The sequence below is a fragment of the Macrotis lagotis genome, chromosome 1 (assembly GCF_037893015.1).
Source record: "Macrotis lagotis isolate mMagLag1 chromosome 1, bilby.v1.9.chrom.fasta, whole genome shotgun sequence".
Taxonomy (NCBI): Eukaryota; Metazoa; Chordata; class Mammalia; order Peramelemorphia; family Peramelidae; genus Macrotis; species Macrotis lagotis.
In genome coordinates this window covers 291331808-291349222 of record NC_133658.1, presented here as the reverse complement: position 1 = coordinate 291349222, position 17415 = coordinate 291331808, and the positions used below count along the sequence as shown (strand labels likewise).

Below are 17415 nucleotides of genomic sequence, written 5' to 3'. Positions count from 1 at the left end.
ATACTTACTATTTGTGTGATCTTAAGACAGGTCACTTTTCCTCCAGGGGTCTCAGATGCCTCATCTCTACAATGAAGGGGTTGGATTAGATGGTCTTTAAGGTCCCTTGCAAGTTGAAATCTATGCTTCTATGAACTTATCCATTGGCCGCTTTAAATAATGACTTTTTGAAGGTAAGAGGGGAAAGTAATCATTTATGCCAACTCCTGGACTATATGAAGTCATTTCTGAACATACAGACTTTTTCTGGGAAGTATGACAATTATATTTCAACCTTTCTCTTAAAAAAAAAGAATCACAGAATCACACATTGGGAAGGAGCCTAGTCAGAATTGATGTACTTCAACTTAGACATGAAGAGAAATTTCTTCTGAGTATCCAACAAATGGTCAACTAGATTTTATTTGAAGACTGTCCCCCTCCTTCAGGAAAAGGGAACTCACTTCCTCCTGGGGTTGGAAATTCCACGTTGGGACAGCTCTAATTGTTAGAAAGTTTTTCCTAATGTCCTGTTGCCTCTTTGCAACTTCTATCCATTGCTCTTAGTCATCCCTCTTCTCGACCCCCACCCCACCCCACTATGGTTTCTTCCATGTATTAATTCTTCACATATCTGAAGATAACTATCATATCCCACCCCAGTCTTCTCTTCTGTAGCCTAAATATCTTTAGGTCCTTCAGCTCAGAATTCCTCAGTGGTCTAGATCTTTGACATTCTCTATCACCTTGACTGCCTTCTTCTGGATACTCTCCAGCTTTATCAATTTCCTAAAAGGAGGCACTATTCCTTGGGGAAAACACTTCAATCCTAAGTAGGGCAGCCAGATTTTATTCTGAATGGCACAAATTGCAAATATGTATAATTGCATGAAAAATACCTTCTATTAAAAACACATACTCTGTATTTATGTACCACAGTGTCTGTGCTTGAGGTTAACTAATTTAATTCAAAGATTAATTACCTCTTCTTTTAGATCTCTAGGTAAGGAAGATCAGGAAGACTGAAAGAAATGGATCCTACCCCTGTGGGTCCATGGCCAGAAATTATAGATTGGGTAATGTCTGTCCCCTTAAAGAAGCACTCGCTGTTCTGGCAAATCTAGGAACATATATGCCCTCACAGAGGGACATAGGAAGAAACTACTCTATAGAGTCTCCAGTGAGTGTTTGCAATTAGGGAAACCATTTCAAAAATGATCTTGATGCAAAGATTGATAGGAGAATTGGGCAACTAGTATGACACACAGATGTGTCCTGTCTAATCAGGAGACCCAAGATCAATTTAGAAGATCTGAGGTTTAAGGGATGGCCACCATAATCCTAAAAAAGAGGCATCTGCAATAAAGTCAATCCTAGAGTTTGTGGAGTTAATTATTAAAGGCAAACTCAAGAGGTACCAAATTTCAATTAGTGTTTTTTTTTCTCTTCCCTTTAAATAACTATTTTCTTTTGTGGCATGCCAGGCAATGTTCTCTGCTCCCTGAACCTTCCTGCCCCTAAAAGCAAAACAAAACAAAGCAAAAAATAGAATAATACCAGAATCAGCTGGAAAATATAAGTAATAGTGAAGTTGAGAATATGGCACCAAATCAGAGAACTGGATGTAGTTAGAAATGAAACAGCCTGAGTTCTGAATCAGTCTCTGAATTAGGTTGGTAGTTTCAGTTATAAAATGAGAATAATTAATTAGTTAATCCATAAGAATTGGTTAAACATCTATGTTACAGTCATTGTATTATATACTGGGAATATAAGAGTAGAGTAAAGCAGACCCTACCCTCAAGGAGTTTATATTCTTTAGAAGAGACGACATATACTTATAGAAATAGATATAAAATAGATACAAAGTGCTATACTTGTCCTAGCAGGTACTAGGGTATTAGTAGCTGTCAAGTTAAGAAAAGCTTCATTTTGAAGGTGGGGCTTGAGTTGAACTTCAAAGGAAACCAGGGGTTCCAAGAACTGGGATAAATGGGGAGTAGTCTCCAGGCATGTGGGACAGCCAGTACAAAGGGAAAGGGTGTGCTCCATATGAGAAACAGTGAACAGGTCAAATTGACTGGACTGAAGATTATGTAAAGGGGAGTGGTACATAATATGTCTTGGAAGGTAGCTTGGGGCAAGGTTCTGCAGGTTCTAGGTCAGGCAGAAAATGATGGCATAAGCTCACCAGAGGTATTTATTACATCACAGAACCTTAAAAGTGGGAGGGAATTTTCCAGGTCTAATTATCTAACTGGCTGCCCATTGTTTTCACCATTTTAGGACTGTTTGAAACTGGAAAAAAATCAGTTAGAGAAAAGTCAATTCCATTCCCAAGTGCTCCCTTCAAAGAACTCTGATTAATGGGTTTCTAGGAATTCTAAGTAAATGTCTGATATCTTCTTCAAAATGGGAGTCTTGAGTAGTGTGATCTCAGGGGGAAGCTGCAGATCAAAGATCTGATCCCAGGTAGCTGGGTTTACAGTTCAGGAAAATGCAACTGGGATTCTGTATTGTGAATAGGAAGCCTTGCATCTTCTCCAAAGAGAAACATCAAGAACTAATATAGAGAAACAATGTCCAGCCTCAGAGATTAAGGGTTGGAGCTTTGGTTACACTTACCTCTTGTGGGAATTTCAAACAAGGACCTTCCCAGGGGTTGACTTAAAGTATTGGTGGGTGTATAGGAAGAGTTGTTCCCAATTCATGGTGCTTCTTGAATTATTGGGGAGTCACGGAGGGAGAATTTGACATTTTAAATCTTACTGTCAATTTTGGCTTTTTTTTTACAATGTTGTTATTTTCTGTGCACATGAACAAAATCAGGTAAACAAAATCTGCAACATTTCACTTCTCTAAGCCCCTCCACCTCTCTATTTTGGAAAGACAAGTATGTTTGGTCATCTGTTATCCTGGAGCAAGACTAGTTTTTACATCTACTTCTTTAACCTGGGTATGGAATCCCTACCCACTCTTCTACTCCAGCCTCTGGTCCCTAAAGACTTCCTTTTTTCTCTCTCTCTCTCAAGAGCTCTCCCTGTCCAGGTTGAATCACAAGTCTGTAAATATTCTTCCAATGTTCCATAAAGAAAAGAAGCTTAGGAAGTTGAGTAGCCTACTTTTTATGGAGATTCTTGATTTTCTTAAAGTTCTAGCAGGTCTCAAGTCATTGCATGATAAGGAAGAAAACTCAGGAAACCTTACAGAAAAGGGATCTACACTATATCTGACTGAAAACACAGAAAGGTTCATCTGACCTTTAATCCTTCCAAGTTTTCCATGGTACCTGAAATTCCTGCACTTTTGAATTAAGGCACTGTCCCTCCAAAACAGCTGTTCACATACAAATTTATCTTTGACACATTCATAAGGATTAGTTTATTAGAATAGTTGAGAATGGAATTCTCTATAAATTACATATAGTGCACAGTGTAAAAAAGGGAAGGGGTAGCTTCATGGGGAAAAAAATCCACAAACTTTACAAGTTTGCCACAGGAAGAAGAATAAATACTCTTGTTAATATTAATGGCTGATGGGTAAGATAGGATGAGGAATCTTTGGATAGTAAGAAGGGGTAGCTTTTTGAGAAGATAGAATTTCAACTTTTATTGACACTCAACAAAGGAAGTCCTCTCTTAGCAAGGGACAAAGATAGAGGATAGAAGATAAAACTTCTACTCTTCTTTGTCATCAGCCCTCTGGTGGTATGCAAGTAAAGGCAGTAGGTCAGTCAGCTAGGACTATTGGGTCAAAGGAAAGCTGAGAGTCCCCCTGAGAAATCCTCAGGGCAAAAAGGGATGGTCCTGAATAGTTCTTTGCCTTCCTTCATATTCAGCCCTTCTCCTCTTGGCCTTATATATCCTTCCCTGTAACAGAATCAGGGGTTTGGGTTTAAGAGACACAAGGCTGTCAAGCAGGTGTCTGTTGCCTCTGAACCCATAGGCAATTAGAAACAGGACTCTCTGGTTCCTATTAGGGATGAGTTATACACACCCCTCCTGCTCTCCCTGGACTCCTCAGCTGTCCCTGGGCCTCTTCTGACCTCTGCCTTCCTTACCTTCTGGCTGAAAAATGATTTCTCCAACTTCAGGAATGGGTTGTACAACTGTGAAGAAACCTTTACAATAATGCCAGCCCCTCTGTCTCTCTCTGCCTTCCTTGAAAAAACAGCAACAACAACAACAAAAAAAACCCACAAAAACTACTCAGCTTCTTTTAAAGCATACTGAAAGAGTAATTCTGGACAAACTTGAAAGAATTTTCTCAAAACCAAAGGCCCAGACAAAAGCAACCACTCCCCTTGTCAAGACCAAATTAAACTTGAATTAAGTAAATGAAGTGTCACTCAGTAGAGGTTCATTTCCATATTTAATTGGTTGTTATTATAGTGATGACTTTGCTTCAGAGACAAAGATATGCAATTAGAAGCTATGTAGGCAGCCAAGGTGAGTTTCTAAGGGCATAGCAGAGTGAGATAGATTAAGGAGATTAATTAGAGAGAGGGGAGAGTGAGCCAAGGCAGTTAGCATTGATTATCCAAATTATTTAGTGAAGTCAGGTCAACATGGCTTTTTTCAAGCACCTACTATGCTAAGGGCTGAGGATCCAAAGAAAGGCAGAAAACAAACCCTGCTCTCAGGAGGCTCACAATGTAAAGAGGAAGGCAACCTGTAAACAGCCAAGTATAAACAATAAATATATATACATATATATATATATATATATATATATATATATACATACATACATACAGAAGTTTGGAGATGCTCGATAGAGAGAAAACATATTACAGGGATCAGAGTTTTAGAAGAAAGGGGCTTAGTCAGGGTTTGAAGGAACCCAGAAGGCAGAAATGGGGAAGAAGAGAATTGTAGGCATGGGAGACAGTGAAAATGCCTGTAAGTCAGAGATAGTGACCAAGGAAGTGCCAGGAGGCCAATACCACTGCAGCTCAGAACAGGTACTGAGGAGGAAGGGTATGAAGGCTGGAAAGATGGGAGGGGGCCTGGACATGAAGGGTTTTAAACAAAAGCAGAGGTTTAATAAACGAATGCAGTCATATATTGCTGCCTTTCATTGCTGTTGTAAAGGATCATAGTAATTGCAGTGGTTGAGAGTGGAAGAAAGAAAGAAAGAAGGAAGGAAAGAAAGAAATAAAGAAAGAAAGAAAGAAAGAAAGAAAGAAAGAAAGAAAGAAAGAAAGGAAGAAAGAAAGGAAGGAAGAAAGGGAGAGAGGGAGAAAAATGAACAATAGAAACAATGAATGACAAAAAAGAATGATAGGAAGAAAGAAGGAAAAGAGAGAAAGTAAAAGAAAGGAAGGGAAGGAAAGAAAAAAGAAAGAAAATATTATCCTTTTACATATGTGAATTATGCCATTTTTTTTTATTGGATCTATGATCCCATTGATCTTGAGTTCTCAGGGAGGAGAACCTTCAACAAATTCATTTTTTAATGATTCCAAAATTTATAGTCTTAGAAAGTTGCCTGAAACACTGAGAGATTAAGTGAAGGGTCCAGGGTCAGGTAACCAGCATGTGTCAGAGGCAGGACTGAAACTCAGGGTTTCCTGACTCCACAGCCAGTTCTCTACATACTAATATTCATGTATGCATGTAATACAATACATTATATTATATTACATTATATTATATTAGTATATTTATATACAATATGCATGCATATACTATATATAAAATATAACTATAAATACAATGAATACCTATAATATCAAAATACAACATATATCTATAATATATACATGCATATAACATAAATATAATTATTACACCTTACGTTTATATAATACTTAAAGGTTTGCAGAGCATTTTACAAGCATAATTTCATTTGATCCTTATAACTTTAAGAAATAGGTACTATAAATGGCCAGGTGGTGCAGTGGACAGAGCACCAGCCCTGGAACCAGTAATTATTACTATTATTTTTTAATTTTTTTTTAGTTTTAATTGTAATTTTTTTCTCTCCCCCTTTACTTTATCGTGTATGTGGGTCTATATTTTTTTGGGAGGGGTATTATGTTTACTCTTAAACAAGAATATTTTATTAAAGTATAAAAAAATTATTTGTACAAAATCAGAAGAAAGAAAGAAAGAAAGAAAGAAAGAAAGAAAGAAAGAAAGAAAGAAAGATACTATGATCATCCCCATTTTACTGATGAGAAAACTGAGGCACAGAGAGAGAGGTTAAATGGTTTGTCTGAGGTCACACGACTTGTGGGTGTATGGGCCAGGCTGCAGAGCATTGTGGACCCAGTACTCAAAGGGCCCTGTGAGGTAAATATCCAGGCTCTGTGAGGTAAATAACTCACCCAGGGTCTCAGAACTAGTCAAAATCTGAATTCAAACCCAAGTCTTTCAGACCCAGACTTAGTCAGCACTCTATCCACCACACTGCATTAATAGTATGGAAGGCACACTAAACCTAGAGGAGACATTCCCCAGGAATCTCTGTTTCTCAACCCATTCTATTGTTAGATAGTTCACATATCAAGTTTTCCTTCTTATTAAGCCTAAATTTACCTTTTATTGCAATTTCCTCTTATTGTTGCTAGTTCAGCCCTCTGGGTCCAAGTGAAGTGAAATGGATAGAACTGGGCAAGTCACTTAAATTCAGTTTTTTCATCTGTAAGATGGAGATAATATAACCTTCCTTCCAAGGTTGTTGTGAGAATAAAATTTGTAGTCATTTGTAAATCTTAAAACTCCATGTAAATTCTATTATTCTTATTATTTATTAGCAATCGTAATTAGATTAATAGCTATTAGAAGACAGCAATTATCATCCCCACTAGTCTTCCTTTCTTCAACCTAACCATCCCTCATTCCTTGCAGGGAATGATTTCATTCACTGCCAACTGAGCAAGGTTCTGAGCTAGGGGGGTCTCTGGCCAGGTGCCAGAAAAAATGGAAAAGTAGCAGGACAAATGTCACCAGGTGACATTTCAGGGCTGCTTTGTGGGACCCATTTAATTCTTTTCCCATCATATTGTATGCAGCTCTCTTGGCCACCTTAAAACTAACAGCATAGATTCTGAGGTGACTCATTTGGGTCAGATCCCCCCATCTCAGGTACCAAGTAACATCTTTGTTATTCTTGTCTTTCTATACCCATAATGAAGAAGGCACTCCCTTCACTGTTTCATGCCTAGTCAGTCAGTTCTTTTTCAATCTCAATAGTATTTTATTTTTTCCAATTACATATAGAGATAGTTTTCAACATTCATTTTTGTAAAATTTTCTCCCTCCCCAAGTCAGCAAGCAATCTGATATAGGTTTTGCATGCACAGCCATGTTAAACATATTTCCATATTTGTCATGTCATGAAAGAATAATCGGAACAAAAGGGAAAAACCACAAAAAAAATTGTAAAAAGTGAAAATAGTATGCTTTGACCTGCATTCAGACTTCATAGTTCTTTCTCTGGACAAGTATAACATTTCCCATCACAAGTCTTTTAGAATTGTCTTTGATCACTGTATTGTGAGAAGAGCTAAGACAATCACAGTTTATCATCATATAATGTTGCTGTTACTGTGTATAATGTTCGCCTGATCTTGATCATTTCTCTCAGCATACATACATGTAAGTCTTTCCAGGTTTTTTTTGAAATCTGTCTTAAGCCTGTTCTTTGCCTGCAATGATAGTTCTCATCTTACTAAGTCTCTTTAGCCACTTCCTGGTCACACTCCAACTCTTCCCTCTCCTATGTCATGTCCAGTCGCTCCAGTACTATTCATACATACACCCTAAACTAAGTGTAGAAATCAGTTCCTAGTGACTTTAGACCTGGAAAGGACCCCAGGGCTAACTGTAATATTTGGATCATTTTTTTTTGTCTCTCTGGACAAAGGTAGCAGAGTAATGAATGGACTGGGAGATAGAAGAAAGTTCTTGAAGAAGAGCATGACATCAGGGAGGTGATGCTATGACATACACATGAATTAGACTTGAGTGAGGAAAGACTGTGCTAAGTAACCGCCTCACTTTCTCCTCTGGAACCATCTGGGTCCAGTGGCCAGATATGAATCAGGACAAGTGGAGATGGCCCTGGATGCAAAACAATCAGGGCTAAGTGACTTGCCAAGGTCACACAACCAGTAAGTGTCAAGTGTCTAAGGCCAGATTTGGGTTAGTGCTCACTCCATTGCACCCTCTAGCTGCCCTAGGAGAAAGTAACTATTGGGCTAGAGATCAGCTTTTTCCTTCAATCAGTGGAATGATCTGAGGCCATTCACTTCATTTCTATGGAACTCACTTCAATCCTGACTAAAATAAGAGAATTACTTGGTCGACCCTTCTAGTTCTAACATTTGATGAAGTCTGATCTTCTCTGGTCTTGCTCCCATGCTATCAAGATTGTTAGAGAAAGTTCTAGAATCTTGCAGACCCAGACCCATTACAAATTCATGCTCTCCAGCCTGCTTGCTCTCTGTTCAATATACCTCTTATTCATATATTGTTGATTGCCTGGCCAGGTCCAATGTCAGCTCTCCCAAATCTCTTCAGGTCTTAAGCCCTATCTCTCCCCAAAAATCCTAATACAACTTGAAGAAAAGGACAAAGAGAGGAAGGATGGAGTAATAGAGTGCAAGACTTCAAAATCAGAAAGATTTGGTTTCAAATACCACTCTGGATCTTAGTTTCTACATCTGGAAAATGGGTATGATGCTGATATCTGTAGTATTCATCACATGGGATTATTGAGAGAGACAGACACCTACTGTGCTACGCAAAGACAAAAGTGAAATAGTCCATGCACTCAGGGGAATATAATTCATATAGGGTACCAGTGGACAGGGAAGAGAATTTTGGTTACAGAGAATTCAATTGTCACATTCTTTCTAGTAGCATATTGATTTGATTACTGTCCCTAGAGTAAGAGATGAATCTTCAGGGCTGGGCAGCAAAGCTTTGCCAGTAAGGATTTGAGTTCAAATAACAAGTTTGACTATTTATTATCTAAGTAACCTTGACCACATATTCTGTGGGCCTCATTTTCCTTATTCGTAAAAGAAGAGTATTTGACTAAATGACATAGCAAGAACCTTTTAAGTTCTAAATTCACATTCCATGGTCCCATAAAGCTCACCCCTCCTCATCCTCATGATATCATTCTCTCTCTCTCTCTCGCTCTCTCTTCCTGCACTATCTTTGCTTGTTTCTCTGTCTCCTGTAACCCCTGAATTGTAGATATTCCCCCAAGATTCATTCCTTACCCACTTCTCTGGTTAAATGACTTCTCCTATAGTGGATATGGTCTCAATTGTAGCTTTCAACCCTTCAACCCTGACCTCATACCTGAGCTCCAACTACCACTTCAAGGGATCTGGTCAACCCAGAACTGATGAAGAAGCCCCTCATCAGCATTCCCAACAAGTGCTCATTCAGCTTTCTTCACATGAAGAACCACTGCCCCACCAAAGCAAAGCTTTCCACTTTGGGATGAATCTAGCTGGGATGAAAATTTTGAGGATGAAAAAGCAAGTTTTTCCTTATATGGAGTCAAAAATCTGCCTCTCTACAATTTCTTCCCCTTGATTCTTGTTCTTTCCTCTGGAGTCAAGCATTTCAGTTTGCATGTCATATCAATCACCACTTCAAACTCAACATGTCTGAAATGGAATTCACCAGACTCTGTTCTCCCCTTTTCTTTTCTTTAATTTTCTTTTTCTTTTCTTTTTTTTTTTTTTTTGGTGGAGAAAGGAATAGGAGGGGGAAGGGACTGAATGAGGAAAGAGAGATCTAGATCTGTTATTTCATTGGTGTAGGGCAGGGGTAGGAAATCTTTTTTCTGCCAAGGGCCATTTGGATATTTATAACATCATTTGAAGACCATACAAAATTATCAACTTAAAAATTAGCCTGCTATATTTGTTCAAATATTTAATTAATTCACCCCTAAAAATGTCCTAGATTAATTGAATTTTGAGTCCTACCTGAGGTTATGATGGCAGCCCCAGACCTTGATTTTTCTCCACAACTGGATGTTCCCTGCCCTAGTGTAGGGAAATTCCTGGTGGGGAAATTTCTTCTATCAATGAAGATCAGCAAGTATTCTATAGTAATTTACAGTCTTAGAGCAGAGATTTTCTAAGCTTTTCCCCTCTTTTCCCTGGCTTCCAGTAATACTCCTGTAGTACCATTCAATATCAGAAGATATAAATTCCAAAGTTTACCTTGCATTTGGGGCAGCTAGGTGGCATAGGGAACAGTATTGGGTCTAGAGTCATCTTCTAAATTCAAATCCATCCTCAGACGTTTATTGACTGTGTGACCTGGGGTAAGTCACTTAACTGTGCTGGTCTCCATTTCTTCATCTATAAATAATGAGTGAGAAAAGGAAATGGCAAACTACTCCAGTATCTTTGCCAGGAAAACACCAAATACAGTCACAGAGATTCAAACTTAACTGAAACAACTAAATAATAACCATGTATATGCCCATAAGAAATTAAAGAGATTATTTTCCATAGTTTATTTTCCAGAAAAGTTATTTACCAAATCTATTCCCTTTGATAAACTTTGCATGCTCCCTAGGGGTACATATACCCTGTCCTAGAGGGTAATAGAAGGGTCAAGTAATCTGCCCAGGGCCATACAACGTATATGTCAGAGGTAGGAAAGTTATGCCCAGATCCCCCTGATTTCCAAAATGGTCCCCTCTCCATTGTACCTGCTGCTGCTCTTAACTCCTCTCTGCTTCATATGAAGTTCATGAAGGAAGGAAATGTGCCTAATGTAAGTTTTTTCTCTTTCCTACTGCCCACAATGTTTAGCATGCAATAGGTGCTTAATAAATATTTGATGAATTAATCAATGGTTTGGAAATCTGTCTTTTCCTTTCTAATCCCATTGACAATACTTCAAACCCTTTTCATCTTAAGGGAATGTCCCTGGTTGGGGGAGGGTGAAGGAGAATAGAGGAGGTGGAAACACTTGATGAGGTAAGAAAGTCCAAATTTTTGGGAGGAAAAAAAAGACTGCTGAGTCCTAACTAGCCGAGTTCTGAATACAAATCAACTCATGTTCCAAGCCTAGAGTTATAGCAAGATCACTTGGTGCTGAAGTCAAAAGATATAGTCTCAACTGTACCACTAAGTCACTCTGGGGTTTCAGAAAAGTCACTTAACTTGAGTCTCATTTGTAAAATGTGGTACTTTCCCTACTTATTTCATAGGGTTGTTGCAAGGGAAGTGCTTTACAAATCTTAAAAGTATCACTGAAATGTGGATCATTCATTCCCTTCCCTACTCCCCACTTGGTATAAAAGGTACAGGATATTACTGTAGTATGCAGGCACCTGTATAAAAAATGAATTATTCATCCTTCAAAATCTAGTTTACATCCCTTGTCTTCTCTATTAATCTTTTTAACTTTAAGAGCAGATCTTCCTATCTCACTTAGGCTGGAAAGAAATCTGCCACTCCTGGTCCATTACTGACAGAAATTCTGACCTGTTTCCTTTCTGACCTAGGTTGGCTTACTCCTCTGTAAGTAGCCTGTGGGGATCCTCATTCCCAGGAACTCTCTATGTTGGTGTCAGACTTAATATGACAGGCCATCAGCTTTAACTCTACTGCAGCTCAGAACTCAAGTGAACCACCAAACTCATTTTCCCTCATAGCAAGGATTACATACACTGAGTCCCCCAATGATTCTAACTCATAGTGATCTCCTCCTCTGAGATCTCAAAGCACTAGGTCATTCCGTTTATAGATTGCCAGTGTACTCTGCCCATAGTTCCCATAGTCCTTGAGTACAGAGCTTTCAACTTGACTATTAAGCAGCCTTTCTCCCAAGGTATGACTTTTCAACCTAGTTCAATCTTATCTAAAACTGACAATTTATTCAAGAGTAACCAAATTCCTTTTTTAAAAAGTTTAATAAAGCATATTATAGGCACCTGAGTGATATGGTACATTTAATACACATAGATGGAGTGCACTGGTGAGGTGTAACTTATTTAAACGCTGCCAAGATGAGACCTCCTCAACCTATCTGAAGATATCCATTCTTCTCCCCTGATAGTGGAGCTTGGGGGATTTAAAGACAAGGACTTCAAACCCAGAATTGATGCATTTTGGACAGAAGTTCCCCAGTTGAAGGAAGGTCAACAGCCACTTAAGGGATGGTATTTGAGGGAGGAATTGTGTTAATAAGTAGAATGAAATAGGCTTGGGAAGAGAAGCCTACATGGGCTATACCCAATTTTTGAGATTTTAGATTTTGTTAATGAGAAGGAAGTGTAGTAACCAGGACTTTCCACATTGTAGATGTAATCCATTAAATTGTGCTTTTACACCAGAACTCCAAAGCCCTCCCCTTCTAGTCATACAGATAGCTTGTGACAAAGGTCCAGAGCTAGTTGTACAGGTCACTTTGGGTCACTTTTGGGGTGTGTGTGTGTGTGTGGTACCAAATTGACATTTCTACAAAGCAGGGTCAAGTAGCCTATAGCATGGTCTGATGCCTAGGTTCTTAATCTGGGATCTGTGGGTTTGCTTTTTTAAATATTTTAATAATTATATTTCAAAATTATTGGTTTCCTTCATAATCCTACATAGTTTATTTTATGCATTTAAGAACAATATTCTGAGAAAGAGATCCATAGATTTAACAGATAGTCAAAGAGGTCCATGATCCAAAAATGGTCAGTAACTACTTTTCTAGGGAGGGGTTGTGTAGTAGAAATCGTACTAGCTTGAGGGTCTGGGGACCTGAAGTCCAGTTCAAACCCTGATGCTGCTTATCACTTGGGAGATTTTGAGTAAATCACTTTCCCTTAGTTCCCCCCCCCAAAAAAAAATGAGGGAAAGGGACACTGTACCAGATGATCTCTAAGGCAGCATTGAGAATAACATCTGAGGGCCACAACATGCTTTCTGTGCCTCAGACTGGTTGAAATGCATGGCACTTTGGATCAGGGAGGCTGTGTCTGCCCAGACTCAAGGCCCCATGACCCTTCTTCCTCTTTCCCCCACCAACTCCTCAGTCCTCAGATGAAAGAATTAATCATCAAGAAGCAATGAGGCATATAACAGCACTGCTTAAGAAAGGTCAAGGAGGAAGGTGGGGAAGGGGGAACTGCTTAGCCATCATTTTCACTTTAAAAGAAGGCATGGGACTGGGAGGGAAGGGAAAGTAGGAACTCTTATCCAAAGACAAGCATCAGGAGAAACCCCATGGTTTGCAGAGACAGGCAGAATGGCGGCTTCTGAACAGGGATGGGGTGTAAATCCAGGTGTTTGAAGAATCTCAGTGTCTCCATAAAGGAAAGAGTAGATATTACACTGTCTGTTAGACTGAGACTGGAATATTTTTCCTGTTGTAACCCACTCTGAAATTCATAGTCTTAGTCAGTGGTCAAGCTCCCATCCATGTTTTAATCCCTATCCATGTTAAGGTACAGGGAGGGTTTTTGTTTTGATTTGGTTTTATCTGGGGAGGAGGGACAGTAATGGAGGAAAGGGGGAGAAGACAAAATTACATTACCAAGAGAGGGAGAAAATGATTGCAGACTATAACAAAAAAACACACCAAGAATATCAGATTTAGCCTACCCTCCCCTATTTTATAGATGGGAAATAAAATAGAGAGATGTACAAAGTCCTGTACCAGACTCATACAAAGTCCTAAACAGAGGCAGAATTGAAACCGTGGTTCTCTGACACCATTTCCTTAAGCTCTTTCCACAGTGCCATGGGTTGCCTGTGAGAAGTAAAATGTGATCATCTGGGAACTTCCTTCAGTGGAAAATGTAACCAAAAAACCAGTCATTTGCCCTAATTTCCATTTGATTCAAGCTTGTAGGAGGGGAAAGACAAAGAAAGTGGGTCAGGATGGCTCTGTCTTCTAAACAGTCAGTGATAAAGGCCAACCCCAAAGATTGAGGTCAGTTCTCCTTAAGGATGCTTGAGCTCTTTAAGGGAAGGTGTGAATGAAGCCTTTAAACTGAAAAGGCAGTATTTCTTGCCAAGAGACAGTCTGCTCTTCTTAATGAACACTCACGGAGACTGTAGTCCCAATTCCCTGTGTTCTTTTGCAGAAGCCACAGAGACCTGAAGGCATCTCTCCCCCTTCCTGTCTCCTGTTCCATCTATAAGGCAGTAGGGGATACCACCAGCCAAGGTCATCAAAAACAGAGTTCTGAGCCCAGAGGCTTGGCAGGAGAGTCAAGGAGCATCCATCATTCTACCCTTGTCTTTAAACTTGCCTGGGTGTATTGACCATGTTGAAGTCGTTGATTGTGGATTCTGTTACAGGTTTGGAATTGCCTTTTAGGAAAGAAAAAAGAAAAACGTTGTGGTTTATTCCCCAAATCCAGAATTTCCGAAAGTCCAAGTTAAAGGGGGGAGGAAGCGGGGAAGTGGGCGGCTCTTAAAGTGGCAGTTCTAAGTAGAAACTTGGGCATCCCAACAAAATTCTCTTCTCCAATTTAAAAGCCAAGCGATGGTACTTTGATGTTGAGCTAAAGTAATCCATTTCCTTATAAATTGCCTTCTAAGAAAGGAGGAACACTAAAGTATAATACTGAGCCTCTAAATGATTTGCAATTTCCAAGCACACAAGGGCAAGAAATGGGGACTAAGGTCTGCCATAAACAATGAAACACCATCCTACCCCCAAGCTCTTTGAGAAGACTTCTAAAGTTTCTTTAGAAGAGCCTTTAAGATTTATTATTATTTAGCTCTTTATAGGGGGGCTGGTCTGATGGACTACTGCCCTTTTGCAACTTAAAATGCGTCATGTGCCCTTAAACAATAAAGACTTCTAAATTGCACCCCTCCACAAAGGCAGTAGGGATGCAAAGTCAGGATCATATTGATCTTTCAGAAACACAACCTAAGTCAGCGGTTGCAATGCCACTATGACATGTTTTGAGATAGAGAGGAATTCAGGGTGATTCAGTCCTGGACCCTATCCAAAGGGAATGATTTCAAAAACCTATTTCACATAAGGTGATGATCCCTTTGTATCAACCTCAGGTGCCTGCGTGCAAAAGGAACTTTGGAAAATGGGGTGCTGGAATGAGAAATGCAAGCTAAAGCCAAGGAAGGGGTCAGAGGGAGGGGGTAGTCCCTTAACTCCCGATTTGATGAAGGGATTCCTGTACAATAGAAAGCTATTCCCAGCCTAGACTTAATTATGACGGAGGCCGGGAATTAGTACAGATGCGCTAGAGAGGACAGTGGCTACATGAAGGGATTGGAGACGTAGAACGATTTGGGGAGGTAACCCTTCCACCTCCATCCCCCACCCGACTCACAGTTCCTTCATCCCTACGTCCCCCCCCCAAAAAAAAGAAAAGTCACCGATCTGAAGCTTCTAGAAGAATTAAATCCAAGATAGGATCTGAGTTTTTGTTTGGGGTTTGTTTTTTTTGGGGGGGGATATATGAGATAAATAGGAGAGAAAGAGGTTTAATCTCAGCTCGGAGGGAAGGGGCTTGATCTGGGGGAACGGCCTGGGGTGTACAAACAGCCCACCCCCTACCCCCTCCATTCCAGCCTGGCCCAGGGGCCTCGCACAATAAAGCGACTTTTCAGCAGCCCGGGGGCTGAACGAGCGAGCGCTAGCTCTGGGAGGATTGTGCGAGAGAAGGAGCGAGTCTATTAACGTCTGCATGTCTCAGGCTGAAGTCTGTGGCGAAGCCAGGCGCCAGGCTCTCACATTGAACCAGATGTGGAGAGGCGCCATCCCGCCCAGCCACCGAATCGCAGCCCTCACACGCAATGAGACTGGCGAGCACATGGCAGAGAGCGGGGGCTGGGGAGCCAGGAGCATCTGGCCGGGGCGCGGGGCGGCCCCGGGAGGGGAGGGGAGGGCGTGCAGCCCTGTTGGGGCCAGCTAGAGGAAGCCTGCTGCGACCCCAGCCCCCCCCCCCCGCAGCCCTCCCTTCCCTCCCCCCTTCCATGCGTGCTTGCATCCCCAACCCCTTGGGGCTCTTCTCGGAGTTTTATCTTTGAACCAAAAATGATGTGTGTGAATGGGGGACATAACTAGGAGATTCATTCAGGGCTCCTTGGCCATTCGCTTCCCTGGGACAGGAGCTCTGGACGCTCCACTCCGAAGTAGGTTTCCTCCTGGAAGTGTAGCCTGTTCACCCCAACTTGTCCTTTTTGGTTTTAGCTGCCGTTGAACTCAGAGTGGTCCTGGCTCGGAAGCTCTCCCACACCCGGAGTAACCCCAGAGATTCTCTTTTCCGCGTGCTCACCTCACATATAGGCCACTTTGAACTAAATCGATCCTCCTTAATCCTTCATCTAGATAATGCCACATAAATAAAAAGCTGTGACCACCTTCTAAATAAGAGAAAATTTGTTTTGTTACTTCTAAAATCAATTTTTGATGGGGTGGTATTGGTTGTTTTTGAAAGTTCTGATTGAACTGAAAAATGCAGGATAGTAAAATGAGGGAAGGAGCATGATTGGGTTAGTCTAGCTGCCAGCAGAATTTGAGTTTACAGGTTTGGGTTTCTGAAAAGGCTGGACTCATTGAGACAAGGGTTTACTAATAAACTAAGTTCAGCACAACTGCAGTTCACACATTTATTGAGTTCCTCTGGTGCCCATAGTACGCTTGAGAAGGTTCCTGCCCTCTAGAAGCTTTCAGTCTTTCTGGAGCACTGTAATTTAAATACATATAGGACAGAACACCAGTAGGATGGTAAAGAATTGGCTTTGGAATCAAAATACCAGTTTGATGGGGTTTGGGGCAGGAGATGGAAACAAAGCAATTATTTTACTAAATAGTTATTTTACTAAAACCAAAATCCAGAGATTGAGGCTGTGAGTTCAGATCAATTCTCCTTATCCCTACCTTGCTCTCTCTAAGGGAAGGTGTGAATTTATTCAAAATTAAAGGGCAATATTTCTTGCCTAGACAACCTACTCTTCTTAATGAATCCCTAGTGAGACCCATAATCAAGATTTCCTGTGTTCTTTTGCAAAAGCCACAGCGAGATCCAAAGTCATAAGACCCCCTCCCTATTTCATTCCTATTGTGTGACCTTGTAACTCACTCCCCCTCAGTGAACTTGTTTCTTCTCTAAAATGGCAGATAATGGAAAATTTTCAAACCGTCCTAAGTTGTGAAAAATACTTTTTATAAAGTTCTATGTTAACACAAGCTATCACCATTGGGCCCTCATTTGCAAAATGAGCTCCCAAAATTCCATGGTTCAACATAAGATCCAGATAGCAAATATCACATAAATTTAGCATAAAGGAGGAGAGTGTGGAGTATTGGAGGAGGCAGGGGAAACTTCTAGGAAGTGGTGGGACTAGAGCTGGGCCTTGAAGCAAAAAACAGATTTGGCTTGGCATAGTTTGGATAAATCAGAGGTACAGAGCTGGTTCAGGCTTGAATGCCTGAGACACTAGTTAGACAACTGGGAAGAGTAGAGGAAACTGTT

The 17415-nt window shown here is 40.4% G+C and overlaps 1 protein-coding gene and 1 long non-coding RNA gene across 3 annotated transcripts in view; one reads left to right on the top strand and one right to left on the bottom strand.

The window, feature by feature from the left end:
- The window catches only part of PRRX2 (paired related homeobox 2), a 63518-nt gene that overhangs the window by 15759 nt on the left and 30344 nt on the right, over positions 1-17415 (top strand). The window lies entirely within an intron of this gene.
- LOC141505266 (uncharacterized) overlaps positions 9891-17415 on the bottom strand; it is a 38837-nt gene continuing 31312 nt past the window's right edge. Inside the window, exons 2-3 of the long non-coding RNA XR_012473572.1 lie at positions 14215-14275; positions 9891-10318 (exon numbers count right to left, since the gene is read on the bottom strand). This is a non-coding gene — a long non-coding RNA (uncharacterized LOC141505266). The remainder of the gene's footprint in view (positions 10319-14214; positions 14276-17415) is intronic.